We start from the raw sequence: 22,586 nt of genomic DNA, 5'->3' as shown, positions 1-22,586 counted from the left end.
ACATCATCTGCAAATAAGGGAGAAAATCTGTATTTTTTTGGGAGAACTGGAGATTTGAAATACAGAGGTGAGTCTAAATTTGGTTTCTGGGAGTTAAAATTATTTATCACACATTCTGTCCTTATAAATAAACCCTCCAGTCTAACCCAAAGATAGACTAAGCAATTTGCACCTATGATCTAAGAAGACATTAATATCAAAAATTGCAAGTGGTTAGAAATGAGTAAAATAAAAGACATCCTCTCCCAAGACCCGATTAAGATGTAGAGAAAGATTCTTCAAAATCAGATAATGTAATGCTCCTTTAAAATTCACATTTTATTTTTTCTTGTTTACCATAAAACTTTTCTAAGTTCTAAATAGCTTCTACAAATAAAAATAACATAAAAGGAAGAAAGTTCTGATAACATAGAATATAGAGTAGCTGAGTAGAAAAGAAAAATCTTTTTTTCCTGGTCTGATTTCCTTAGTAATAAGTAATATAACTTATTAGTTATATTAGTATTTATAGTAAGCAATATAACTTATAAGTTTTTAAGCCACATCACATCAAATGAAATATCAATCACAGCTCAATAAACTGTCTATGGTTAGTAACACCAATGGCTAAGTTTAAAGAAGCTTCATACCTTCAGGGATTAATTGAAAGGAACCAGTGTGCTAGATTTCATGATAAAGTAGAACTCCATGAAAAGCTGAATCATAAAAGAGTTCCAATAATATTGGGGCCTTTCAATTTTGCCAGGGTTCTGTACTTTAGTTTACATAATGTTTAACTGTAGAGAAGAAATAAGATATAATCACTTAAGGCAATGATTTCTCCTGTGAGCTCTCTTACACAAATCTAATACTGTCTCTCTTTCTATTTTAATGTTCATAATTATGCAACTTATGTATACAAAAGTGAAAAAAGCAAAAGTTCATATTTCAGTAAGTTTTCATAAAGTAAACACTCCCATGTAACTATCAACCACATCAAGAAAGAATATTACCAGCACTTCAGAAACCCCTCCCATGACCACTTCCTGTCCCTTAAGGATAACTGCTATGAGGTTTTTCTACACCTTAGTTTTGCCATTTTTGAACTTCATTTAAATAGACCAATACAGTGTATACTCTTTTGTGTCTAACTTTTTTAGTCATCAAGTTTGTGAAATTTTCTTCCTCTGTGACAGATGTTCAAAAAATTTTTACTATCATTTACTTTAGAAAAATTGGTTTAGATTATGTCTCTGTAGACTTTTCGACTGGATTTCTGTAGTGTCACAAAAACTTCAGATGTTCAAATTCATTTTTAAATTGTCGATTTTATTTCTTAAATTAATGTATTTAGATATCCCAGTTGGTTGAACATCTCATTGACAACTCTCCCCTTTAACCCAATCTTCCATACTTAGCTGTACTAGCTGTAATAACTCATGAAAACCCAGACACATAACATAGGAATAGGAATTGGAATTCTTAAAAGTATAATTGGAAAACCAAACCCATGCTCACTTCATTAACTGATCTCTGTTTCTCTCTTATTCATGTAGCTGAAATTAAGTCCCTTCCACAATTCAATGAATGAGACAAATCATTCTTGGGTGACAGAATCTGTGTTGCTTAGACTGTCTAGTTCAAGGGAGCTCCAACCTTTCTTGTTTCTTATATTTTCACTACTTTTTCTAGCAATTCTGTTGGGCAACTTTCTCATCATCCTCTCTGTGACCTCAGATTCCCGCCTTCACACCCCCATGTACTTTCTGCTTGCAAACCTGTCATTTACAGACGTATGTGTTGCCTCTTCTGCTACCCCTAAAATGATTGCAGACTTTCTGGTTGAGCACAAGACTATTTCTTTTGATGCCCGCCTGGCCCAGATTTTCTTTGTTCATCTCTTCACTGGCAGTGAAATGGTGCTTCTAGTTTCCATGGCCTATGACCGTTATGTTGCTATATGCAAACCTCCCCACTACATGACAATCATGAGCCGCCGTGTATGTGTTGTGCTCATCCTCATTTCCCGGTTTGTGGGCTTCATCCATACCACCAGCCAGTTGGCATTCACTGTTAATCTGCCATTTTGTGGTCCTAATAAGGTAGACAGTTTTTTTCTGTGACCTTCCTCTAGTGACCAAGTTAGCCTGTATAGACACTTACGTTGTCAGCCTACTAACAGTTGCAGATAATGGCTTTCTTTCTCTGAGTTCCTTTCTCCTCTTGGTTGTCTCCTACACTGTAATACTTGTTACAGTTAGGAATCGCTCCTCTGCAAGCATGGTGAAGGCCCGCTCCACATTGACTGCTCACATCACTGTGGTCACTTTATTCTTTGGACCGTGCATTTTCATCTATGTGTGACCCTTCAGCAGTTACTCAGTTGACAAAGTCCTTGCTATATTCTACACCATCTTCACGTCTATTTTAAACCCTGTAATCTACATGCTAAGAAACAAAGAAGTGAAGGCAGCTATGTCAAAACTGAAGAGTCGGTATCAGAAGCCTGGTCAGGTTTCTGTAGTCATAAGAAATGTTCTTTTCCTAGAAACAAAGTAAACTTATGAGACTGTTACCACTTTAGCCCTGTCTCCATACACTTACAAGTGGATTCACTGTAATCTTAAAGCAAATCAACTTGGCCTGTGGGAAAGGTCAGTTGATTGATTCGAAGCAAACTGTAATGATAATAAAAACTCATGAAATAAACTTTAGTGATTTTAAGTATTCTTTCTCCATTGTATATTTTTTTAATTTCCTACTTTGTATTCTTTATTTTAAAACTTAAGATATAGACTTTGATGACATTGAGAAAATGACATTGCCTTAAAAATAAATGGTTGATATACTATTATCTCTCCCTTTGAAAACAGTACTACTCACACCAACTTTGGAGTAATGATAGGTGCATATCTCCAAGCCACAGAGATAACAGATCTATTTATAAGTATATGATACGTGATATACAGCATGTGATAGATCTAGATACGAATGCATTTTATACTGCACTATATATCTAACAGCACATGAAGACACGTCTATGAATGGTGTGAAAGATACAGTAAAATGTAAAAGGGCATGACTAACCAGCAGAAGGCATTTACATTCAACACTTTCACAAACCCTTCATCACAGCGGCTGCTTAATATATGTTGTTCATGAAAAACAACCACCTGAACAAATTATTTACTGGTGTGTTTTGTATTGGCCTATGTTAACTTCTGTTTAATACTGATAAAATAATCTGGGGAACCAGAGATGAGTTATAATTCTCTACCACTTATCTTCATGATAGTAGGAGTCTGAATCTTAGTATAAAATATTTTCCCCCTAGATTTTTATGATCTTATCTTCTTAGAGTATTTTTATATTAGTACTTGGTAGATATTATAATTTTTTCTATGTGGACTTTTTAATTCAGTTGACATTCCATTTTTAAATTGCCCATGTAAGCTCTGAAAATGACAGAACCCTATTTCAAGACCTTAGATTTCATCATAAATTTACCCCTCCTTGATCACTTACAAGACCAAGACTTTTGGGGATTCACCACTACAGGCTATTTTAGGCTTTTCCTCTTTTATAGCATTCAAGGCTATTTCTATATTTTTTTACTGGGTTCTAGTCACAGTCTGGTATAATGTTAACCAATTCTTTTCCAGACTCAGTCTTTAGAGTCTCCTAAAGGGATTCAATAATTCCTATTAGTGAAGGGAAAAACATGTTTCTGAGCCAAAGCATTCCGAGTTATTTAAGAAATAACAAAATAAAAAGAAAACAAATGTGCATTAGCATTTAAGAAAAAAATTAAATACAAAAAAGTATAAGTAAAAAAAGTAAGTATAAAAACATAGTAACACTTTTTACAATAATACAACACTTCCAAAATTTTACAATATTTTTGCATATTCTAATTTTATGCATAAAACAAATGATATCTTGTGGTACTAGTACTAATTACAACTGAGTTGACATTGAACAACAAGAAATGTAGTAATAGTTTTACATCTTTTTAAGCTTTAAAATATCTCTAGGATATATTCATTCCTTTCATTTTACATACAATAAAAATAAGATAAAGAAGCATTAAGAATACGGTGCAATATTATAGAGCTAGAAAATAGCAGAATGGATTTCCTACGCAGGTTTTGTGGTGTTTTGTTTTTTTGGTTTCTTTGACCCAGATGGCACACTTTTTAAATGTATTACTGCTTATAGTAGTACATTTACTGTGTATTATAGTTGAAGTACAGTGTGCCTTGTCCAGAAAATATGATTCTCTGGTTATCCTCTCACACACTTTTTCCCATTCCTAGTATGCAAAAATGTCTCCGAATATTATGTTTTTCACTAAAGAGGGTACCCAAGTTCCTTGCAAAGTTACTCAAATAACAAGAGCTCAGGCTGACTGGTACAGTTTTTCTGTAAACTGGACATTAAAATAAAAGCACGACGGGTTTTTCTTAAAGCACTAACCTGTTCTTTAACAAAAATTATAAAGGCTTAAAAAGAGTCTATAAAAATCTTACCTTATGGTCAGACATTGGATAAATATGCCTACAAGGTTTTATTAAAATTGAGTTTAACATTAATGGCACACTAATATAAAGGTGAAACTTAGCTTATCTGGTATAAAATCATACAGGAAGCATTGTCAAATATAAAATGGTTTTTGGCTTTCTTTGGTCTAAAAACTAATAAAAATAGGTGCTAAAGAGAATTTAGAAGGAAAATGGATATTGCTAGACCAGAGAGAAATGTTATCCAAGCCCCTTATAAGGGAGCTCTTGTTCCAACTGCATCAAGGGACCGATTGTGGGTCCCAAGCCATGTGTGATGCAGTCCTCAGAGTTTATGGGTGCACAGGAATGTATACCCTGGCCAAACAGGTTACAGACAGTTGCTTAGTAAAAGATTACCCCTTGGGGGAAGGAGTCCAGGCTTAAGGCCTTTCCAAAGTATCCAGATTGATTACACACAGATGCCTCCAATTGGTCGTCTGAAATATTTATTAGTAATAGTAGATCACCTTACTCATTGGGTAGAAGCTATTCCCTTTTCAAGTACAACTGCTAATAATGTAGTCAAGGCATTAGTTGAAAATATTATACCCAGGTTTAGATTAATAGAAAACATTAATTCAGATAATAGGACTCATTTCACGGCACATGTCATTAAGAAATTATCCCAGGTACTGGATGTAACATGGGATTATCATACTCCCTGGCACCCATCTTCATTAGGGAAAGTAGAAAGGCCTATTACCCTGTTAAGAGTCTGAACTGCTCCCCAAAAAGACATAGGCCTATCCCCTTAAGAGATGCTTTATGGATCACCTTATCTACATTCTACTACTGATCTTCCTACATTTGAAACAAAAGATCAGTTTCTCAGAAATTATATACTTGGTTTATCTTCCATTTTATCTTCCCTCAGAACTAAAGGTCTTTTAGCACAGGTGCCCCCTCTAGAGTTTCCAGTACACCAACATCAGCCTGGGGACCACGTCCCCATCAAAATTTGGAGAGAAGGAAAAGCTGGAACTGGCCTGGGAAGGACCTTACCTAATGCTCCTAACTACTGAAACCGCAGTCCGAATAGCAGAAAAAGGATGGACCCGTTACACCTGAGTCAAGAAAGCGCCACCCCCTCCAGAGTCATGGGCCATAGTCCCAGGGGAAAACCCTACCAAACTAAAGCTCAGAAAAATTTAACTTCCTTTCATCTATTCTATTACTCCTTCTTCTTTCCTCACTCTATTGCTGACCACCTAGTTATTAATGTAACCAAGTCAATTTCACCTCAAACTATTAAATTTGATGCTTGCCTTGTTACATCCTATGGAGACTTTTTAAGTCAAAGACAGCTCTCCACTTCAGAAAAGTACCTCTGTCCTTCCTGGCTCTTCTCAGACTGGACATTATTGAATTGGGATCATTTAGTCTGGGAAGATTTCAATGAGGACCCTGGCATCAGCTGGGAGTCTTGCCCCCCATAGAGCTTTTATGCTGCAGTTGGTCCAACGTTCTGTGGACCACTAAAGAGCAAGGATGGACTGCCTCAACCAGTAGTTGTAATTTCCTAAAACCATACATTCATTTTACTAAAGGAACAGCTTCACCTAGCTGTCAGCTAAACCAGTGCAATCCAATACAGGTTACTACCCCAAACCCTCAAAGATCTTCCCCTTCTCTAAGCTGGTTCCCTTCTTTAAGCTGGTTTTTATGGTATGGGGGATGAGGTTTCAGGAACAGACCCTATCAGATACTTTGAAATATGTTTCATTGATCCCCCACCACCTACACCTTCCCCTAAGCCTTCTTCCAAAACCTCTCACAATGAAACAGTTGTTACTCCTCCATCTAATGATAGGACCAAAGTAGACGCTGTAGAAGTAAATGATTTAAAACAAACTTTAGCAATAGAGACAGGATATCAAGATGCAAATGCCTGGTTGGAATGGATCAAATACTCCGTCTGCAGGTGAAACAAAAGCAATTGTTATGCTTGAGTGCATGGCAGGCCAGAGGCCCAGATTGACCCCTTTCCACTAGGGTGGTCCTCCAGTCGACCAGGCATGGGCTGCATGGTAGCTCTTTTCCAGGATTACACAGCCTGGGGTAACAAGTCATGTCAAGTTCTCTCTCTGCTATATCCCAAAGTTCAACACTCTGCAGGTCAGCCCCTGAAGGCCATCCAGCTTCCATCTCCCCACATTAATTTCACTTCTTGTCTCTCATGACAGGGAGGAAACTCAGTGTTTCTTGGAGACCTGAAAGGATGCAATGAGCTTAAGACTTTCCAAGAGCTTACCAATCAGTCAGCCCTTGTTCATCCCTGAGCAGATGTATGGTGGTATTGTGGTGGACCTTTATTGGACTCTCTGCCAAGTAACTGAGTGGCACTTGTACTCTAGTCCGGTAGGCTATCCCTTTCACCCTGGCATTTCACCAACCAGAGAGAGGAAAAATACAACATCATAAAACAAGGGAAGCCCTTTATGTGTCTTCTGACTCTCGCATTTATTTAGATGTAATTGGGGTCCCATGAGGAGTACCAGATAAATTTAAAGCCAGAGATCAAACAGCTACAGGATTTGAGTCAATATTTTGGTGGGTGACAATGAATGAAAACATAGATTGGATAAATTGCATTTATTACAACCAACAGTGGTTTATTAACTACACTAGAGATGCTGTTAAAGGAATAGCTGAGCAATTAGGGCCTACTAGCCAGATGGCTTGGGAAAATAGAATAGCCTTAGACATAATATTAGCAGAAAGAGGAGGAGTCTGCATCATGATTAAAACTCAATGTTGTACCTTCATCCCAAACAACAGCACCCCTGATGGAAGTACAACAAAGGCATTGCAAGGTCTAACTGCCCTGTCCAATGAGTTAGCCAAAAACTCAGGAGTGAATGACCCCTTCACAGGGTGGCTAGAAAAATGGCTCATTAAATGGAAAGGAATCATAGCCTCAATTCTTACTTCTCTTGCAGCTGTAGTAGGTGTACTCATTCTTGTCCAGTGTTGTGTCATACCATGCATCTATGGGCTAGTGCAAAGACTTATAGAAGCAGTATTTACTAAAACTTCCCTTAGCTCTCCTTCACCTTGTTCAGATCAGCTTTTTCTTTTAGAGGATTAAGTTGAGCAGCAAAGCCAAGATATGTTAAAAAAAAGTCTGAAGAGGAAATACTATGAAAATTGAAAGGAAGAAAATTGTAGGATATCATAAATTCCTCCTCAAAGGTTTTAGCCTGTAAATTGTTAAGTAGAATGACTTCTGAGATCCTCCTCAAAGAACCAATGTATCAGTATGTTCGGCTCCCCGTTCTTTGCTCTTCATTTTAAGGTTGAATTTCCTTGTTCTTTATGTCTCCTTGCCCCTAGTTTCAGTAAACAACCTCCTCCTACCCTCTATCACCTGCTCTGATCTTAGTCACCCTTGTTCACCTGCTCTGATCTTGGTCATCCTTGGTCACCTGCTCTGTTCTTAGTCATCCTGAGTCACCTTTTCTGTAACTGTCCTTCCCACCAAACTACTCATCCTGCCACTCTGGCTTGTACCTCTGTTCTCTTTAAAATAGCCAATCTGAATTAGCTTAGATGTGCGGTCTGACCTTAGCCAATAGGGGAATGACACAGCAGTAGGGGTGGTCAGGGATAAGAACCCCTTCCCCTCCCTTGTTTGGGTGTGCTCTCACCATTGCTCCATCCATGAGACACACACTTTTATAGAAGTAAAATTGCCTTGCTGAGAAAATTCATGTTCGAGTGCTATTTCTTTTGCGGCACCAAAAATTTATTTCCAACACTCTCTTCTAGCTATTTTGTAATATACAGGCTACCATATATATGTGAATAGAATAGGAGATAATTGATCATATAGAGTAGAGATTGGCAAATTTCTTCTGTAACAGGCCAGATATTAAATATTCAGATTTTATGAGGTGCATATAGTCTCTGTTGCATATTGTTCCTTACTGTTCCATTTTTTTCTTTTTTACATCCCTTTAAAAATATAAAAATGCTTCTTAGCTTGTGGGCCATACATAAACAGACTATGAGTGAGATTTGGCCCATGGAGCCATAATTTGCCAACCCTGGCTACAGATAATCCATTATAGTAGGGGACACAGAAAGCAAGTAAACAAGAAAACAAACAATAAGTAAGTGCTAAACTAACAAGAAAACATCACTACCTATAACATATAAATCACTCCCAAGGGATCCCTTGTAATACTATGGAGATCCTGTCTACTCTCCTCCCCCCAGAGAAACACTGGCCTACTTTTTGTCACTTTAGATTAGTTTGAATTTTGTAGAGTTTTAGAAAATTGAAATCATACACTAAGTACTAATTTTTTAATCTGTTTTTCACTCTGTCTAATCATTTTTTCAATTCATACATGGTCATTACAGGAAAGGTGTCTGGATCCAGACTCCAAGAGAGGGTTCTTGGATCTCATGCAAGAGAGAATTCAGAGTGAGTACACAGAGTAAAGAGAAAGCAAGTTTATTAATAAGGTAGAGGAATAAAAGAATGGCTACTCCATAGACAGTCATCCCTACGGCTCCTGGTTGCCCATTTTTTATGGTTATTTCTTGAGTATATGCTAAACAAGGAGTGGATTATTCATGCCTCCCTTTTTTAGACCATATAAGGTAACCTCCTGATGTTGCCATGGCATTTGTAAAGTGTCATGGTGCTGGCAGAAGTGTAGTAGTGAGGACAACCAGAGGTCACTCTTGTCACCATCTTGATTTTGGTGGGTTTTGGCTGACTTCTTTGCTGCAACCTGTTTCATCAGTGACTTGTATCTTGTGCCGACTTCCTATCTCATCCTGTGACTTAGAATGCCTTAACCTTCTAGAAATGCAGTCCAGTAGATCTCAGCCTTATTTTACCTAGCTCCTGTTTAAGATGGAGTTGCTCTGGTTCAAACACCTCTGACATTTCCCCCTCACTTTTGTAAGAGAATCCTTAATACTAAGGGTTGCAAAGGGATGGAGATCCATCTTCTGAAACTTCTTCAGGCTGAATAGGGGTAATGATATTCCTGCCTAATTATTAGGGTCCCCTGTATTTGGGGTAGAGAGGAGCTCAGTCAGAAAGCATCAGTATGGTGAAGGCCATTCCTAACTCTGAGTTCTGAAAAAAGGTGATATCTGGGAGATTAATAAGTGTTTAATTTAAGGAAACATTGAATAAGTTTATCCTACGTTCCTACACAGAGAGTACAACAGCAATATATTCCACAAGAGTAGAGCAAAATAAGTAAAAATATCTGAAGTAAACTAAATTAGAAGGCTTTCCGTGAACTGGGCAGTTGTTGGAACCAAGCTAATATGAGATTACTAGTCAATTCCAATATGTGCCCAGAATTAGAAATACTGATTCAGATTTTTACATTATCCATCCCTCTTGTTTCTTCTGAACAGCAGTCAGAGATCACTGGTTGGCTCAGAAGGATTCTTGTTGAAGGCTGGCCAAGAACTTAGCTATCAAAGGTTGGCAGTAAAAAAACGAATTTGATTTCAAGGTTGCAGGGATTCTTACCAAACTGACTTAACAGGATTTTTCACTAAAACCTGGCTAGGTAAGTCAAGAGAGTAGGGTGTTGTGTCAAAAGAGAACAGGGGTGGCTATACTAATATCAGAAAAATTCGGATTTAAATAAAAATTGAAATCCAAATTTATGTTTACAAGAGACATAAAAGGACATTATATACTGATGAAGGGTTAAATATAGTAAGAAGATATAACAATCATAAACGCTTAAAACCATCAAAATATTTGAAGAAAAAACTGACATAATGGAAGGGAGAAATAAGCAATTCTACAATAACAGTTTAAGACTTCAATACCCTACTTTCAATATGGATAAAACAACCAGATAGAAGATAGGTAAGGAAAATAGAGGACTTAGAATAAACCAAATCGTTCTAACATATACAGAATATTTACCCAACAACAGCATACACATTCTTCTCAAGTGCATATGGGATATTTTACAAGACAGAAAATATGTTAGGCCCAAATTAGGTCTCAGGAGAATTAAAAGATAGCTATCACACAAAATATCTTTTCTGAACACAGCAAATTAAAGTGAGAAATCAATAACAGAAGTAAAACTGGAAAACTGACAAAATCATGGAAATTAAATACACTGTTACACCATCAGTTGATCAAAGAAACCACAGTAGAACTTAGAAAATATTTAGACTAATGAAAATGACAACACAGCATACCAAAACTAATGGGATACAGCAAAAGCAGTACTAAGGAGAAAATTTATAGTGATAAATGTATACATTCTGAAAACAAAAAATTTTTTTTTCAAGCTGACTAGGGAAATTACATACCAGCTCTTCTCAGAAAGATCAAAGTTACCAGTGAATGAACAAGTTTTGAATGGAAAATATAGAGAAGTGAGGACCTGTTGGAGTAACCACGCGAAGAAGCTGCAGCCCAGAAGAATGCAGCAAGACTCTGGCTGATATCAACCTCTGAGCAACTCAGAGCTCAGCCAAAATGGTAGGTAGAAGTTGCTTCTTTCTACACCCCTCTGATGACCTGCCGAGTGCTAAACGGTTGGGGAGCCCCTTTGCGCTTGCTAGCCAGGGCAACACAATCAGTGATGATTAGAGAATTTCCTGAGAACACAGAACCAGTGGCCAGCTCGCACAGCCATACCCACTCTCGCCTTGGACCTGAACTGAGATGGTGGGCACCATACTGGTTGTGCACCAGTGTGTCACTTTCTTTCCCAAGGATCCTCTGCCCTTAAGTCATTGCACCACCAGACCACCTGCAAATATACTCCATAACCTGCTCTGACTTTGGCAAGCACAGGGGACTAGTGGGTGCCTGGGGAATTGTAGGTTCTCTGGAGATCTTACTCTCAGCATGGAGCCACCCTTTAAGGAGCTGGGGAGCACAGCCTGCCAAAGTACTCCCTGGGACAAAGGAAATACAGATGTGGCACCAACTGAGGAATGAGACAGCATCAATATCCAGGAATAATTATGAAGAAGAGGATCGTCTCCCACCTTTCATCCACTGTACACTGTTATGAATGCAGGAGCAGTTCTTCCTGCCAGACCTGGTGAGTGTACACTGAAAGAAAGTGATTCTTTGTGCTTTCAGCAGGGGTGGTGGATCCATCCCTGCTGAAAATGAGACTGTGCCTGCTCTGGCTTTCACAAGGGGTGGGGTCCAACTCCCCCTTCCAACAGAGTGGCAGCACCCTGACAACAGAGGATAGACTACAAAGTTGTCTGTCCTGTACTGGAGGAAGAGGTTCTACCCTGACCCTCATTATAGTGGTAGCCATCAGAGAGGCAGATCCATGGCCCACAAAGGCACTGTGCTGGGAATTAAATGATGAAGATTTTACAAACAAGGTCATGAGACCTGTGACAGGGATATGATAGGGAAGTAGACTGCATTTCTTCCAGTTCAGTATGAAGAGCTGGTGCACCCCTCCATCTCTTTCCTGGAGGCTTCAGGGCACTCCATCATGATCTCTTCCCACCATGCTCATCAGTGCAAATTCATCCAATGGGCAGCAGCTTACCCGCCATATCATACTCCTAAGTGCTATATACTGGACTACAGCCTGAAATGCACCACCAAATAAAAAATACATGGCTATACCAAACAATATCTGATAAAGCCACCACACAAAACGTATCCACATATCCACAACCAACATGTAGAGCCTTGTCGCCCACCAAAAGCATTCAGAAACTAAGCCAAAAGATAATACATAACACCCACCAGTTACACCCTCAAGGGAAAAAAAATAAAGAGCCCCATCCAAACAATACAAATTCAAAAATAAGAAACAACACTTTCCTTAGATGAGAAAAATCAGCATAAGAACTCCAGCAGTACAAAAAATCACAGTGTTTCACAACATCTCCAAAGGATTGCACTAGCTCCTTAGCACTGAAACCTAACCAGATTGCAATGTCTGAAATGACAGATTAAAAATTTCTAAGTACGGGTTGTAAGGAAACTCGATATTGAAGAGGATGTTGAAATCCAATAGAAAAAAAAAACAGTAAAATGATTCAGGATATGAAAGATGGCATAGGTATATTAACGAAAACCCAAACAGAACTTCTGAAATTGAAAAATTTACTACAGGAATCTCAAAATACAATCAGAAGACTTAACTGCAGACTAGACAAGCAGAATACAGAATGCCAGAGCTCAAAGACCATGTTTCAAATTAACTCAGTCAGACAAAAATAGAGGGAAAGAATTTAAAAAATGAACAAAGTCTTCAAGAAATATTATATGATATTATGTTAAACAACAAAAACCTATGACTTACTGGCATTCCTGAGAAAGAAGAAGAAAGAGTAAGCAAATTGGAAAACATATTTCAGGAAATAATTAAATAAAATTTCCCCAATCTTGTTAGAGACATTGCCATCCAGATATATGAAATTAAGAAAACTACTGAGAGATACTAAACAATATGACCATTCCCAAGGCAAATAGTCATCAGACTATTCATGATTAATGTGAAATAAAAAAAAATCTCAAAGGAAGCTAGAGAAAAGGGCCAAATTACCCATAAAGGGAATAGCATCAGACTAATGGTGGACATCTCAGCAGAAACCTTATAAGCCAGAAGAGGTTGGGGGTCTATTTTTAGCATTTTGAAAGAAAACATAAATGCCAACAAAGAATTATACATCCCACCAAACTAAGCTTTATAAACAAAGAGGAACTAATGTCTTTTCTAGACAAGCAAATGCTAAGGGAATTTGTTACCACCAAATCAGTCCTACAAAAATTTTTAAAAGAGTTCTAAAAATGGAAATGAAAGAATGATACTTGTTAGCATAAAAGCACACATAAGTATAAAGCTAACAGACCCTATAAAGCAACTACACAATCAAGATTACAAAGAAACTACCTAACGACACTACAACAGAACAAACTCTTACATATAAATATTAATCTTGAATGTAAACAACTTAATTGCTCCATTTAAAAGATAGAGTGGCAAATTGGAAAGAAAACAAGACACAACCTTCTGTTGCCTTCAAAAGACCCATCACACATGTAATGACACCAATAGGCTCAAAATAAAGTGATCCACCCACCTCAGTCTCTCAAAGTGCTGGGATTACAGGCGTGAGCCACTAAGCCCGGCCTTAAACCTAATTCTTAAAGTATGTGCACTGAGGATTTTCAAATAACGTTTGCACAAATACAAAAATAATGTTATAATTTCTTGTATCCTGATTGCATCATTCATTATGTTATGTAAGAATTTCCTTCTTCTCTGAGATGAAATCGCTTTCTGCTACTAATACTTTCTATGTGAACATAAAATTAGCATTAATTCTTCATTGTTTTATTCCTTGAATAACTACTCTCAATGTATTAGAGCTTACAAAAAACATAGATATTCAAGTCACCAGTTATGCAACTTTTTTTCACATCTCTAAAATATTGTAATGGACAGATGTATGTATGTATGTATGTATGTATGTATGTATGTATGTATTTGAGACAGAGTCTCGTTCTGTTGCCCAGGTTGGAGTGCAATGGCACAATCTCTGCACACTGCAAACTCTGCATCCCAGGCTCAAGCGATTCTCCTGCCCCAGCCTCCAGAGTAGCTGGGATTATAGGCACAGGCCACCATGCCCAGCTAATTTTTGTATTTTTAGTAGAGATGGGATTTCATCATGTTGCCCAGGCTGGTCTTGAACTGTTGACCTCAGTTGATCCACCTGCCCCGGCCTCCCAAAGTGCTGGGATTACAGGTGTGTGCCACCATGCCTGGTCCGATTAACTCTTTCTCATTGGTATATTAGGCTTTTCTTATTGATGTGAACACATTCAATATTATACAAAATAAGTTATTATTTATCATTCAAACTTGTGATGGTATTTTTTAATTACAGCAAAAATATACACATAAAATTGACTATCTTAATCATGTTAAGTGTAGATATTGTAAGTATTAACTATATTCACATTTCTGTGCAACAGATCTGCAGAAATTTTCCATCTCACAAAACTGTAACTCTATAGCCATCAAGTAACAACTCCCCATTTCCTACCTGTTGTGGTTTTAAATATAATGCAATATATACTAGCTGAAAATAGAAAAAAAAGGAATCCATGAAAACATTAAATGCATAACACAAAAAATGAGTAACAGTGTAACTTTGGTTATAACTTCAAATGAGAGAACCCAAAGTAAAATAACGGTATAAATACATAAAATGCACAATTTATACTTAAATTTTTAAAAATTTAATATTAACAAAAATAAATGTAATATACTACACAAATAGGTATTCAATAAAACTAAAGTTAAATTACTTTTTAAAACCATGTTATACTATGAATAAATCCTATTAATTTTTAAATATTTAGGAAAGAAAACCAAGTATATCTCTTCTTTAAAAAGTTTGACTCCAATTTTAACAAACAGGTGTTTTTGGTAACCAGTTTATTTCCTTACTGAAATTTTGAAGGCACAGAAAGAAGTAATATCCATTACATTGTCAAAAACAACAGTACCTGGAAGATTTAGAGGCAAAAATGAAGCCTGAGAATAGCACAGCAGGACACAGACATATTTCATAACATAGACTCATAGCAGAATGATGGTTATGTTGGTTCATCAGGGAAGAAAACACTAAACATCGCTTGCAAATCCACCCAATATATGATATCTTGTGACTTTAACAAGTTAGTCATGCAGAACCATGAGGCAAATGCAAAAGCAAATAAATACACTAAAATAAATCCATTTTCTAGAAAAAAAATTAAAGTGAATTTTCTAGATTCACTAAAGAATTCAGTATTGGCTTATTATGTCTTCATTTTATTTTATACTGGAACGTGTCTAATTTTATGCTAAATTTATGCTGTAAGGACACCTTGCTACTCTGGAAAGGTTAAGAGGACACACAGTGGGTAGTAGACCATACTCTATTAAAAAAGAGCGTATTTTGATACATGACTTTTGTGACTCTACATTTTTAACTAAGGATAAAGAACCTGATGATTAATTAAATGATTTTTCAGTTGCTCATCAATGCCATCAGATACCTTGAGTATACTGATGGGGATGGCATTTGGAAGAAAAGGAGGAGACCTGAATAATACTTCAGAAGAAGCCTATTTCCACATCTTATTTTCCCTATCTCTGCAGCTCTGAATTTAATTATCTGTATTGTGAATCTGGGTGAACCACCTCAGAAGACATCAGGCAACTGGATGACTGCACTTCTTTAGATTTCATGCTAGTGATTCTTATCCTCTCTCCACCCCAACACTTTGATACTTCCTTGAAATTAGATTACATATGAGACAGAAACAAAGAATGCAGCTGTCATCATGACTCTTTCTCAGGGGCCACTGCATCTGTGTTCATGATGTGATTACTGTGCCACCTGCCTCCCTCTTCTTAAGGCCCTTTTTTATTCCTGGAGATGTGCTTACAACGAGATAGCTACAAACATATCATCTGCTTGCCCTGCCAGTTATAGCAATTATGAAAATAAATTTGCAGCATCATATATAGCCTGAATATTCTCAAAAGATGTTCCTAACAGTTCTAATAACAAAATAAGTTTTCCATAGAATAGCTGTACCTACATGCTCTCTGCTTATGCAATCTTGTTTTAATTAATCTTAAAGCAAAACTTTTCCTAAAATTTCAGAACTGAAGACTTTTGTCATTATATGAAGAAAGACACAGTATCTAATATTGTGAACTTCTCTATTTTAAGAAGTTTTCAGACATCAAGTCTGCATAATAAAATTAATTTAACAATTTGGAATATAATTTTATAAATAAAAAAAGCTTTAAACTATATGTTACTAACACGTTTTTCTTCAAGTGTGGTTGCCCTTGCAACTTTTTGGTAGTTCAATGAAAACCACTACTTGAGAGAAAACTGAAATAGACTAGGACATAGAAGATAAACAGAGAAAGAAAAGGTAAATTAACTATTTGTGCCACATGGCAAAGAAAGTTTACAGTATGTAGTCATTAATGTACTTGGTTATAATTATATAACCAATAACAAATAATTTCAAATGCAATGTAGAATTCAAAACGTTTTATACTTGATACACATTTCTGAAAGAAATCTGAAATCTACCGAATGAGGGAGATACTTTATATGCGTAATTACTTACAAATGGAGAAAAGTTTTACAATGATTTTGATTATAAACTATAATCAAGAGATTCAGTAAGGGTAGCATTTTTTTCTTCCACAAACCACTTTAGTTGTGTGCTCACCACCTACTTCAGAATCTAAGAGAACTCTGACACCTGTTTTTGGCACCCCATTGCCTTCTCATCAGTCTAACTCCAAGACCTTCCTCCAAGTGGCAGGCTCTGGTAATTCAGCGAAAGCAAGGCACTAACAGGCAAGTGTGAAGCCAAATGGCTCCGAGTAACATCTCTGACACCTTTTTGCCAGCTATTCACGTGTATTTAATATATACCACTTCCCTGTGACTGACTGCATCCTCTTCTACCAGCAATTCCTCCTGATTTATCCTTCTCCTCCAGCAATTCCTAATTTCTTTGCCTTTCTAATAGATGTGCCCTAACAAAACACCTTTGCTGGAGTTCTTTAAAGGCTAATTATAACCATAAGGAACAGGAAATAAGAAGCTATTCCTTGTAAGTTTGCTAATCTCCTCTGTTCAGAGCAATAAAAGTTCCCCATCAAAGACTTATGAAGGGAGATTTCATTCCCCCGGCTTGCTATTCCTACTCTTTTTGCATTCTTAAGACAGGAGGCAAGTGCTTTACCTTCTCCTGGGAAAAGCTGAGGCTGAATATGCAAGTTGTCATGCAAATTTGCTGAAGATAATGAGAGGGTCACAAATTCAAAAACCTAGTTGCTCTAGGGCGGGGGGTTGGGAGGAGAGCCAATAAATAAAATGTGTGGTACAAATGCCTTTCAGGAAAGGGTGTGAAGGGTGCCGTGGATTTACCAGAAGCTTTTGCAATCAGCTTTGAAGTCTTCTGGAAAGGAAAAGTGTAGCCTTCCAGGGAAGCAGCCTGATGACGTCTTCCATAAGGCTGATGTGTTAGGAAATAGCAACACATGAGCAAGAAGTCCCTTGAAAAATTTTCTTCCCTCCTTCTTCTTCTGGAACTGTTGGGAAACTAGATAAGACCCAGGAGTCTGGTTTTTGAGAATGGCCCGGAATGAATTTTTAGTTTCCGGGTAGGAACAGAGAGCTCAGAAGGTTGTTCTTTCCTCCAAGGAAATCTGGCCATAGCTTTTTTCCTGTTCTATCCAGAGCTTGTGTGCTGGTGGATTAAATACATCTGTGCACAGGGCCAGGGTTCTGGCAAACAATGTCAGGGAGGACGGCAAAAGGAGAAGCAAAAGGGGATTGTTCCTCTACCTCACATATTCTTTTCCCAAAGGAAACAGAATCTACTCACCAACAACAATCCCAACACCACAAAAGGGACATGGAAATAAATGTGCATGCAACTGGGACACGTACCCTGTGTCACCTACTACAAATGGAGAAGCGGGAGAGAATTGAGCCACTGAGAGCCTAGGCCTTCTGAGCTGTAGCCTACTTCCAGAGGATGCAGGCTTCCTCACTGGTCTCTGAGTGGCTGAGTAACTCTACTTCCCTGACCTGGGGAGGATGCAGGAATAACCAGCTATGAGGAGACACCCATCCTCTTAGGGCTGCCTGGGGTATCTTAAGCAGAGGTGGTAGCAGCGGACTCCTCAACAGAGACACTGAGATCCAAGAATTCCAGGATAATGTCCCCAAGGCAGTAAATCAAATGCCTGTTGATGAGTGGTTGTTGTAGTGACTCCTAGACTAGACACTCAGCTGGCATTTGTTCACCCCAAGAATTTCTACTATGAGACCTGGGAGGACTCCCATTAGGCTCTGCAAAGCCTGTTTCTCAGCAGCCAGTTTCTGCTCCTGGGTCCTTACAGGCCGTGGAAACTTAGGCAAAACTCCACCAGGCCAGATGGACTCCTGAAGAAGCCGGAGGTACTGCACCCAGCAGTGTGGACTTGTTAAATCAGCTACCTGCACCTCTAGCCACCTTTGAACTAGGGTACCAAAGATAAGACGAAGAAACTTCTGCATGTTTTCAGTACACAGCCATTTCCACTGTTCTGTTAGTAGCAAGAGAAGCAGATTCAGGGCTGTGTCAGCTAACTCTGTCTCTGTTCCTGAATCGCTGTTGCTGGGATCTTGGGCTGGCACAGCTGCATCTGATAAGCAACTGTCCACATGTCCTTTGGGAAGTTGTTCAGGATCTTTTTCTGGGGCTTCTGTTGGCTGCATCTCCAGTAACTTTGTCTGTTTTTCAATAAAAGATTCCATCCCAGACATGGATAGGGTCTTGGACTCCACATTGCCTTCCTGGAGACAATAAAGAATCTTGTCTTGTGCTTCAGTCACACTTTTAGTGCTGGAGAAATTTTACTGGATGAGAACCTCAGCCTGGACTTCCTAGCCTTCTTGCCTTCTGTTTGGGACTTGCTTTCAGTCTCGGCCTCACTCAGCTCCTCTGTGGGGCCCTGGGATTCAGAGCAAGGAAATGCTGTCTTCAAGTTGTCCACAATGGCACTCACCACCATCTTCTCTATTCTAGAGACCATAAATGGTCTGAATATAACCAATAATCACAAAAATATTTACAGTGCAAATATTCTCAGCAAGATATGAATTGTTGGTAAATTCAAAACAAATAGAATTGAATACATGCTAGAGGAATTAGGAGAATGCAGTAAAACAAGCAAAATTTTGTATAATTTTCATTTAGTTCATGTTAAAATGTTTTGAATTCAGATTAATCACATACCATGATATAATGTTTTTGGTTTTGTTTTTTTGAGACAGTCTTGCTTGGTTGCCCAGGCTGGAGTCAGTAGCATGATCTCAGCTCACTGCAAACCCTGCCTCCCAGGTTCAAATGATTCTGGTGCCTCAACATCCCAAGTAACTGGTATTACAGGGGCGTGCCACCATGCCTAGTTTTTTTTTTTTTTTTTTTTAAGTCAAGACAGGTGTTTGCCATGTTGGCCAGGCTGGCCTGGAACTCCTGGCCTCAAGTGATCCACCCACGTCAATTTCCCAAAGGGCTGAGATTACAGGCATGAGCCATGGTGCCTCACCCTGATATAATGTTTGAAAGTAATGGGTGAATAGTACATTTGAGATACTAGAGACCTATTTGGAACATTAAGTGAAGGTATCTTACTCTCTTCTTTCTTTTAAGAATGTATTCCTTACCATTCTATGCAATAGCTAACATATGTGCATATGTTCTTGGGCTGTCTACATGATATACAAATATTTGGATACATACAGAAACATAAACCACTCATCTAAAAGCTTTTCAATCTGACACATGAACTCGGGTTATTTGAAAATGGAATGGTAAGTGTTACTGAAGAGCTTTTACTATGGTTCACGTTTGGTAGTATATGCTAATATCCTAAAAACAAAACAAACAGCAAAAATACCTTGATTTTATAATCTAATTTATGATGTCTAAAATAATCAATAAGATAATTTTTCTATTTTAACTAACTGTATTATATTTTATTTTGATGCTGTGTAATTTCACAATGGATTAAATATTAGCTGATGCTCATCAGAGGTAAACTAGTGAATTATTATCCCATTAAGATAAATTTTGTTTCTGCTAAAGTAACATCTTATTTTAAATGGAGGAATTTACTAAATCAAGTGCTAAGATTTTATTTCTGCTAGTAAATGAAAGATATATGTAAAATTCAAATACATTCCATTACTCAAACTATTCTTTGTAATCATGAGAATATAGACAGCATATTTTACACAGAGCATACATACAAAGGCTTATCTTCATCGAATTACAAGTAAAATATAGGTATGTAAATATATATACATAATTTAGATATTAAATGACAGAATTTACTTATTTAAATGTGCATGACAGAATTTGATTCATTATTCCAGGTACAGTAACTGGTTGAAAATGGGACATGAAGTAAACTAATAGTCTTAAAAGTGACTACATCCAGTGAATTCATTTTAACGTCTCCAAGCAAGGCAAGATCACCTTCTTGAGATAAGGAATGAGGGGTTACTTATTTTGGCCAAGTTGGCTCAATGATCTGGGGAACCAAAAACTGTATGTACATGGATAGTTGTTTTGTTCCCCCCACAAAAAAATTGGGGAACCCATTATTTCCCAATTCATGCTTTTATTTTCATGTAAGACAACAGTTGATGCTCCAGAATCTAAAATTTTAATTAACCAAATACAATGTTCCTAAAGATAAACATTTCCTTAGAGTTAAGCCGGCCAGGCAAGGTGGCTCATGCCTGTAATCCCACCACTTTGGGAGGTCGAGGCGGGCGGACTGCTTGAGGTCGGGAGTTTGAGACCAACCTTGCCAAAACGGAGAAACCCTGTCTCTACTAAAAATAGAAAAATTATCTGGACCTAGTGGTGTGTGCCTGTAATACCAGCTACTAGGGAGACTGAGGCAGGAGAATCACCTGAACCAGGGAGTGGGAAGTTGCAGTGAGCCAAGATCACGCCACTGCACTCCAGCCTGGTGACAGAGCCAGACTCCGTCTCAAAACAAAAATAAAAAAATAAAGATGGGGGGAAAATAGAGTTAGGATAACAGAAAGATAAGGAATACGAAACAGAGAAAATCAATAAACCAAAATGAAATGTTTGGAAAGATAAAAGAATTGGCAAATGTTTACTTAGGCTAAGCAAGAAAAAAAGAGAAGAAACTCAAATTACTAAAATCGGCAATAAAAGAGAACACATCACTGGCAGTATTACAAAACAAATATGATTAAAAGAGAATGCAATGAAAAATCTTATGCCGAAAAAGTAAGATAGCCTAGATAGAATGAAGTCCTAGAATGACAGAAACTAAAATAGTCTAAAGGAGAAATTAAAAATATAAGTAGATCTATGGAAGGTTAAAACATTGGATTGTAATTTTAAAACCTTACAATAAAAATCTCATCTCAGCTAGCTTCCCAGGTGAATCAAACACTCTGAGAAATTAATATCAATTGTTCACCAACCCTTGCAGAAAATAAAACGGCAGAGAACACTTCCCAATTCATTTTACAAACAGGATTACTCTGACACCAAAACTGAATCACAAAACAATATAGACCAGTGTCTTTAATTGTTTTATAAAATCAAAAATCTTCAACAAAATACTGCCAAGCTGAATCCACCAACATATAAAATAGATTATGCACTGTGTGCAGATGTGATTGACCCCAGGAATGCCCCATTGATTTAATATTTGAAAAATCAATGAATGCAAACACCATATTAACAGAATAAAAGACCAAAATATATGAGCATCTCAATAGATGGAAAGCATTTGAGAAAATATTACACATTTTCATCATGAAAACACTCCAGTTATGGACAGTAAGATAACTTCCTGAAACTAGTGGTAGTTACCTATGAAACCCACAGCTATCATTACACTCTGCAATGAAAGGGTGAATCCTTTCCTGGCAGGGTTAGTTACAAGAATGTCCACTCTTGCAAATTCTACTCAACATTACACTGTGGATTCTAGCGAGGTGTATTTAGTAAAGAATAGAAAATTGAAAACATCCTGATTGAAAAAAAAATAAAATTATTTATATTTACTAATGGCATGATCTCATATATATGTAATTCTAACAAATTCAGTAAAACAGTATTCAAAATAATAAATTTGGCATGGTTTCCAGATATAAATGCAATACTAAAAATTAATTTTATTTCTATATACTGTCAATGAACTGCCTTAAAATGATATAAAAGAAACAATCCCATTTATAATAGCAACAAAACAAGTAATAAATTTAGAAATTAACAAGAGCAGTTCAAAACTTATACTCTGAAACCTCCAAAACATTGTTGAAATAAACTGAAGAAGAACTAAATAAATGAGAAGAGGTGGAGCGAGATGGAGGACAGAATCTCAGTGACTGCGTCTCTGCAGGAATATTACATTGAACCACCGTCCAACAATCCACACAAGATAATACCTTCACAAGAGCTAAAGAAAGCAGGTGACAGAT

General features: G+C 37.3%; 2 pseudogenes; one reads left to right on the top strand and one right to left on the bottom strand.

Moving 5' to 3' along the window:
- Window positions 1-635: 635 nt before the first annotated feature.
- Window positions 636-2,538, top strand: LOC129527245 (olfactory receptor 4K15-like; annotated as a pseudogene).
- Window positions 2,539-18,177: 15,639 nt separating this feature from the next.
- LOC129527249 (sorting nexin-19-like) lies at window positions 18,178-19,141 on the bottom strand (annotated as a pseudogene).
- Window positions 19,142-22,586: the final 3,445 nt, after the last annotated feature.

This window comes from Gorilla gorilla, chromosome 16, assembly GCF_029281585.2.
Source record: "Gorilla gorilla gorilla isolate KB3781 chromosome 16, NHGRI_mGorGor1-v2.1_pri, whole genome shotgun sequence".
NCBI classification, from domain to species: domain Eukaryota; kingdom Metazoa; phylum Chordata; class Mammalia; order Primates; family Hominidae; genus Gorilla; species Gorilla gorilla.
This window is presented reverse-complemented; position numbering and strand designations above follow the sequence as displayed.